This window comes from Physeter macrocephalus, chromosome 6 (genome assembly GCF_002837175.3).
Source record: "Physeter macrocephalus isolate SW-GA chromosome 6, ASM283717v5, whole genome shotgun sequence".
Taxonomy (NCBI): Eukaryota; Metazoa; Chordata; class Mammalia; order Artiodactyla; family Physeteridae; genus Physeter; species Physeter macrocephalus.
In genome coordinates this window covers 89,956,183-89,962,182 of record NC_041219.1, presented here as the reverse complement: position 1 = coordinate 89,962,182, position 6,000 = coordinate 89,956,183, and positions in this window count along the sequence as shown.

Here is a 6,000-nt window from a genome sequence, read left to right as displayed (position 1 = left end):
ATACAGCGGACGCCTGGGTACAGCGGGCACGGCAGGGCGCGCCTGCAACAGCTCGTCGCCCGCGCTGGACGGCTGCGAGCTGCTCTGCTGTGGCCGGGGCCACCGCACGCGCACGCAGCGCGTCACCGAGCGCTGCAACTGCACCTTCCACTGGTGCTGCCACGTCAGCTGCCGCAACTGCACGCACACTCGCGTACTGCATGAGTGCCTGTGAGGCGCTGCGCGGACTCATCCCTAGGAGCGTTCTCATCAAGCCCACCCCTAAACAGATTCGCCGGCACCTAAGACCCCGATCCTCGCCCACCCAACCTCTTCAGCCACACTCCGCGACTCCTACGTATCCGATCATTTCTCCCACCTCCTCCTACCTGGGGACTCCTGAAACCACTTGCCTGGGGCGGCATGAACCCTCTTGCCATCCTGACTGACCTGCCCCGGACCTACCTCCCTCCATCTCCGCGGGAGACCCCTTGTTGCACTGCCCCCTGCTTGGCCAGGAGGTGGGAGAAGGATTCGTCCCCTCCTCCATCAGGGTCAGCTCCTGACGTGTAGCTCTGTCTCCTCCACCGCGCCAGCAACCTGCCTGCCTCTCTCCCTCTCCTTTATCCTCCGTTTTTTCCAGGTCCCCACATGCCCTTCCCATTCTCCTGCCAAGGGTGCAGACCCTGGACACACACCTGAGCATCAGGGCCTTTGTCCTCCCCACCTACAGCTGAAGCGGGAGGTTCCAGGGTGAAAGGGCAGCTGTGGTGATGTGGAACATGAGGTTGGGGGACCCCGCAGAAATATCCCCATTCTTCCAGCCTCTGTCGTGGAGCCATTGAACAGCTGCCAGCCATGCCTCCCTCAGCCACCTCCTACCCCCTTCCTGTCCTGCCTCCTCATCAGTGTGTAAATAATTTGCACTGAAACGTGGATAAAAAGCCACAAGTTTGGTTGTTGTAAATAAAACTATTTATTGTGCTGGGTTCCAGCCTGGTTTGCAGAGACCACCTCCACCCAACCCAATCCTCTCCATTCTTCTCTCCTTTTGCCCTCCAGCCTTTTCTGACCCCTCTTTTCCTCTCCCCAATTTCTCAAAGATGCCTTTGCATACCGGAATCAGTATTTCCTTCCACTGTAGCTATTAGTGGCTCCTCGCCCCCACCCATGTAGTATCTTCCTCTGCAGAATAAAATATCTATTTTTATCAATGACTTGGTGGCTTTTCCTTGAATCCAGAACACACTATTGCTTACCTCCTTTAAACTAATAGGATACCTTATTGGGGAACTGGTTTCCTGACCCTGGAAGAGGACTCTGAGATTCTGCCCCTTGGATGGCCCTAATGAGGCCACTGGGGATCCAGATCTCCAGAAGAACCTGGTCAGGAGTCAAAAGATGCCGCAGGGTCCTTCTTCCTCTTTGAGCACCAACAGGCTCTGTGATATTAGGCAAGTCCATAACTTCCTCAGTTTCTTCCCTTGCTGAGAGGGGATGAAACAAACAAACTTGGAGCCTGCCTTTCCTATGTAGATGAGCTGTTGTGAAAACCGCTATAACTGAGTGATAGCTATGATGGTGTTCTGAAAAGAAACCAAAGAAGAAAGAGAAAGAGAAACCCCAAACAGAAAGGGTGCTGTGCTCCTGGTGTAGAGCTTTTGGTCCCCAAAGCCTATCTGGGCCAGCTGTGGTCAGGGTGTTGGGCAATGGGGAAGCCACTCCCCTTCCCAAGACAAGGAAACTCCATATTAGGATGCCAGCTTCCAAACTTTCGGCTAAGTAGGATCCAGGTAACAGGTGATGGCTCTATTCCTGGACCCAAAAGCTCAGAGATGATGATGGGGGAGAAGAAAGGAGCAGGAGGGTTAGAATTCAAATAGAGGCTAGACTTAAACCAGTGTAACCGAAAGGAAACCCAAGTGTGGTCCATAACCGAACCATGAAGCTAGCCATTCCCGTAAAGAGCCCAAATGAGGATTCTGTTACTAACAACACCAGTATGATACCTCTGTGTGCATTTCACCAGATTGGAGGGGAGTACGAATCCTGCCCACAGCCCGAAACCTACCTCTAACTCTAATCCACTCCCTTGCCCTAGGTCTAGGCCCACCCTTAGGCTTAACCTTACTTCAGACAAACACCAACCGCTTCCTAAGCTCTAATGCCTGTCCCTCACCCTAACACTTCCCCCTAGGGGAGGACCCAAAGAGCAGGGGGGAGCTATGAAGCACCCCACCCCCAAGGGCAACAACTGATCCCAGCCTACTAGAGAATTTCCCCCTCTCCCCAGGACTCTTGCTGTTGTTGTCGCCTCCCACCTCTCCCTGGCTGTGTGAACTCTGACCCCTGTTGGCCTTTGGGATATGTGTGGGGGTAGGGAAGTGGAGCCAGGAGCTGCTCAACCCTGCAATGACTTCCCTTTTCCTTTCTCTCCATCCAGCAAGCTAGCATCAGCTCAGCCCTGATGGGCAGTTGAGGGGGAGGAATAGAAATCTTATTGATCCTGGGTAGAAGGCACCTGACAGGCCTTGGTTTCCAGTAAAGAACCCCCTGCAAAGAATGTCCAGTCTATAATCCAATGAGTTATTAGATCCCCCAGGTCCCAAAGCACGAAGTTAACGGGCTGCCAGAGGCAGGAGGGGTCTTGGGTCGAAGGGTTCGCGGCTGTACCCAACCACTCTCGCCTAATTTCTAACCCTAAAAAGTGGAATCAGTATCTGCTTTCAGGCCTGGAAGCTGGGAGGCTCTGAGCTGAGCTGACACATAGGAGCTGGAAGAAGAGCAAGGGAAAAAGTGAATCCTGTTCTGGTCCTAACTAGACTTTCAAAAATTCCGTTCCTTTCTCAGCCTCAGTGGCTTTGTCTATTCAACGGGGATGGTTATTGGTACTTAGTCTTCTTCAGGAAGGTGATAAAGTTCAGATGAGATCATGTACGTGAAACCTCGTGTCAGTCGAACACTTGCTGACACCTCTTCTGTGCCAGGCATATATGCCAAATGCTGGAGATACAGTGATATATGAGCCATAGAGCCTGCCTGGAGAAGTTTACAGTCTGGCCAGGGAATCAAGCACATCAACAGATGTTGTCACGATAATGGGGGCAGTGCAGTGAGGGCTCAGTGAAGTGTAAAGCCCTCTGCACACGCATGAGGTTTAAGGACAGCCTCCCATACTCAAGTCCTCAGCATGGAGGCCCTTCACTTTCAGGCACTGGAACTTCAGGGGAGGGGGTAGGGAAGTACAGAATGGGGCCGGGCCCTCAAGGGGGCGTGCAATGGTAAAAAGGAAAAAAGCAAGCAAAAGGGCTGTAGGATCTGCAAAGCACTACATAGGAGCTAATTATTTATTATGATCATCTGTGCCATCCTCACACCGGGCAGGTAAATCCTGGGGAGGAAAGCAGCTGTGCCTAGAGAGAGGCCTCACAAAGGTCTTAGGGCCCAGAGCGGGCTCAGGGGGGTCACCATAGGCTAGTGCTATCAGGAATGGGCCTGATGCCCCAGCTAGCCCTACCTACCCAGGCTATCCTCCCACCCACCTCTGATCTTCCGGTGGGATCTGAGACTGGCAGGGACCCCGGACACGGGGTCGTCCTCAGTGAGTGAGGGAAGCACGCGTCCTGAAATATCCTGGGCGGGGGGAGGGCGGAAAAGCTGAGAGGACTGAGCCTGCACAGTCCCCGGAGGGTCAGCAAGCTGGCACCACACACACCCTGCCACACGCACCCTGGAAAAATCCTGTCAGTGGGGCTGCAAATACCCCAGGGTCTAGCACCCACCCCCCAACCTCAGGCTGGCTCAGTCCTCCTCTCCAGGCCAGAGGGAGAAAAATAACAAAATGAGGAGAAAATAAGCTGTTTGGCTGTGGTGTGAGCAGGAATATCCATGCAGAGCTGCCCACCACTCACCCTTACTCACTCTTTCCACACCCAGCCAGGGCGCCCAGCATGAGACAGACCACCCCCCTGCCCCCTCCCCCGTCTGGGCTAAAAGCAGACGCTGGTGAGCGAGCAGCAGGTTATAAATATGCCCAGGGAACTGCCGCCAACTCGCTCCCTTGTCATCCCCTGGGAGGGTATAGGGTGGGGTAGCTCCTAGGGAGGAGCCAGGGCTGCCCTGTTCCCTGGGGCCCAGGAGGAAGTGGGGCTTCCAAGAGGCTACTGCATTTTTTTTTTTTTTTTTTTGCCCTTTTCAAAGGGAAGGAGCCACTGCCACTTCATTTTTCCTGGACATTTGCTCATCTGCTCAGAGGTGAGGTCCCCATCCTCCTTGGGCCATGGCTGGAAGCTCAGAATGAAAGGACCCAAGTCCATTCACTGTGTGTCACGGTGGAGCCCAGCACCACTGCTCCTCCTCACACCCAACACCAAAATTCATTCATTCACTCAACAGATATTAACAGAGGGCCTGCTGAATGCCCTGTGCACAAGCATGTCTGCACACACAAGCATATGCCCGTGTATGTACACGCACACAGCAGCCCCTACTCCCATGCACTCACACCAGCTCCAGCCCCTCCTACAGACCTCTTGGCTTTAACCTGGCAGCCTCATCAGGAAGGGTAAAGCTTCAGGCTCCTGGTCCTGTCTCAGAGTAGGTTGGGCAGGGGGAAGGGGGGACATTGAGAAGAGGGCCCCTAAACATTCCTGCTTCTACTACCTCCCTGATAAATGAGAGGGTCCTTTCTCTCCTCCCTGTCCAATCATCCTACCAATGTAGGTGCCACACAAGGAAGAAAGAGCCACTCTGTAGGATGCTGGGGGGCACCTGCCCAGGCTGCCAGAGCCTCCTGCTTCCCAGCCACTTGCCAGGTAGGTAGCAAGCTGGGCAAGAGGGGGCAGTGCCATCCTGGAAACCTCCCAGCTCTCCTCCCCCAGAGCCGAACCCCTCCCTTTTCTCTCCTCCCTATTAATCCTCGGAAGTGAAGGGGCCGGCCCTGGCGGACCCTCAGCCCTATTGTGGCCCCTCGCCCTCCTCGGCTGGCGTCTAATTAACTCCTCCTGCCCCCGGTTTTGTGCGCCCCCCTTACCCCACCTTGTCGGCCCCGCCCCTCCGCTCGGCCGGCTCCCCCCCACGGACATTCCAGCCCGGCCGGGCTGGTGTGCCAGGGCAACCAAGGCCGGACCGAGGCCTAATCCCCCCGCCGCCTGGCCCGGCTCGGGGAGCCCCACTCACCTCCCCGCTCTCTGGGGGCTGCCCGGCTCTGCTGTGGCGGAGACACACAATCGGGACAAAGGCGCAGCCCCCAGGGGGCTAACTCAGCCTTCACGCCCAGGTTGTGCGGCATTTGGGGAGTTTAATGAATTGTCCATCACGCCTTTCAGGGCCCGCCCGTCAGCCTGGATTAATCTTTGGAGCCCTGGTGGGGTAGGAGACACTAAGCCTGTATTTATTACTCTCCCATTGTCACTAATTGAGGTAATTATCTGTGACTCTGGCCTGGCCAACAATGCGGCATTCACTCCCGGGACCTCGATGGGCCTGGCTCCCACTCTCAGCACCAACCCTCCCTCCTCTCCTCTCCCAAACCCGCCAAGGGCTGAGTGGAGCCCTGGAGCATGATGGGAAAGTGGACAATGTCCCATAATGCTTCACCTCCCCACCAGTATGGAGTTGCAGCCAGGGAGAGGCCTGGTGCCTCCAAAGCAGGCGAGAAAAGGAGGCAGCCTGTCTGGGGACAGGTTTGGCTGGCAGAGCCCTCAAGCCACAGAGGGGCATGTCTTGAGGTCTTTGGTTTTCTGGACTCTCCAACGCCCCATCTCTGGGTTTGTGGCGCCAGGGTCTCTCAGGGCCCTTCTGTGGATCCACCTTCATGTCCCTGTAGCCTCCAGAGCTCTAGGGTATTAGGAGGCCCCATCCCCTACCAGGTGTACTTTAGGGAGGTCCCTAAAGCTTTCAGGGCTGGCAGAGTAGTGTGGGTATATGGGGGAGGTGGGGAGAAAGAATAGGAAAGGGCTCGTGAGGGAGCTCAGGGGGAGAGCAAGAGGAGCCATCCCAGGAAGGAGCATCCAGGGCTCA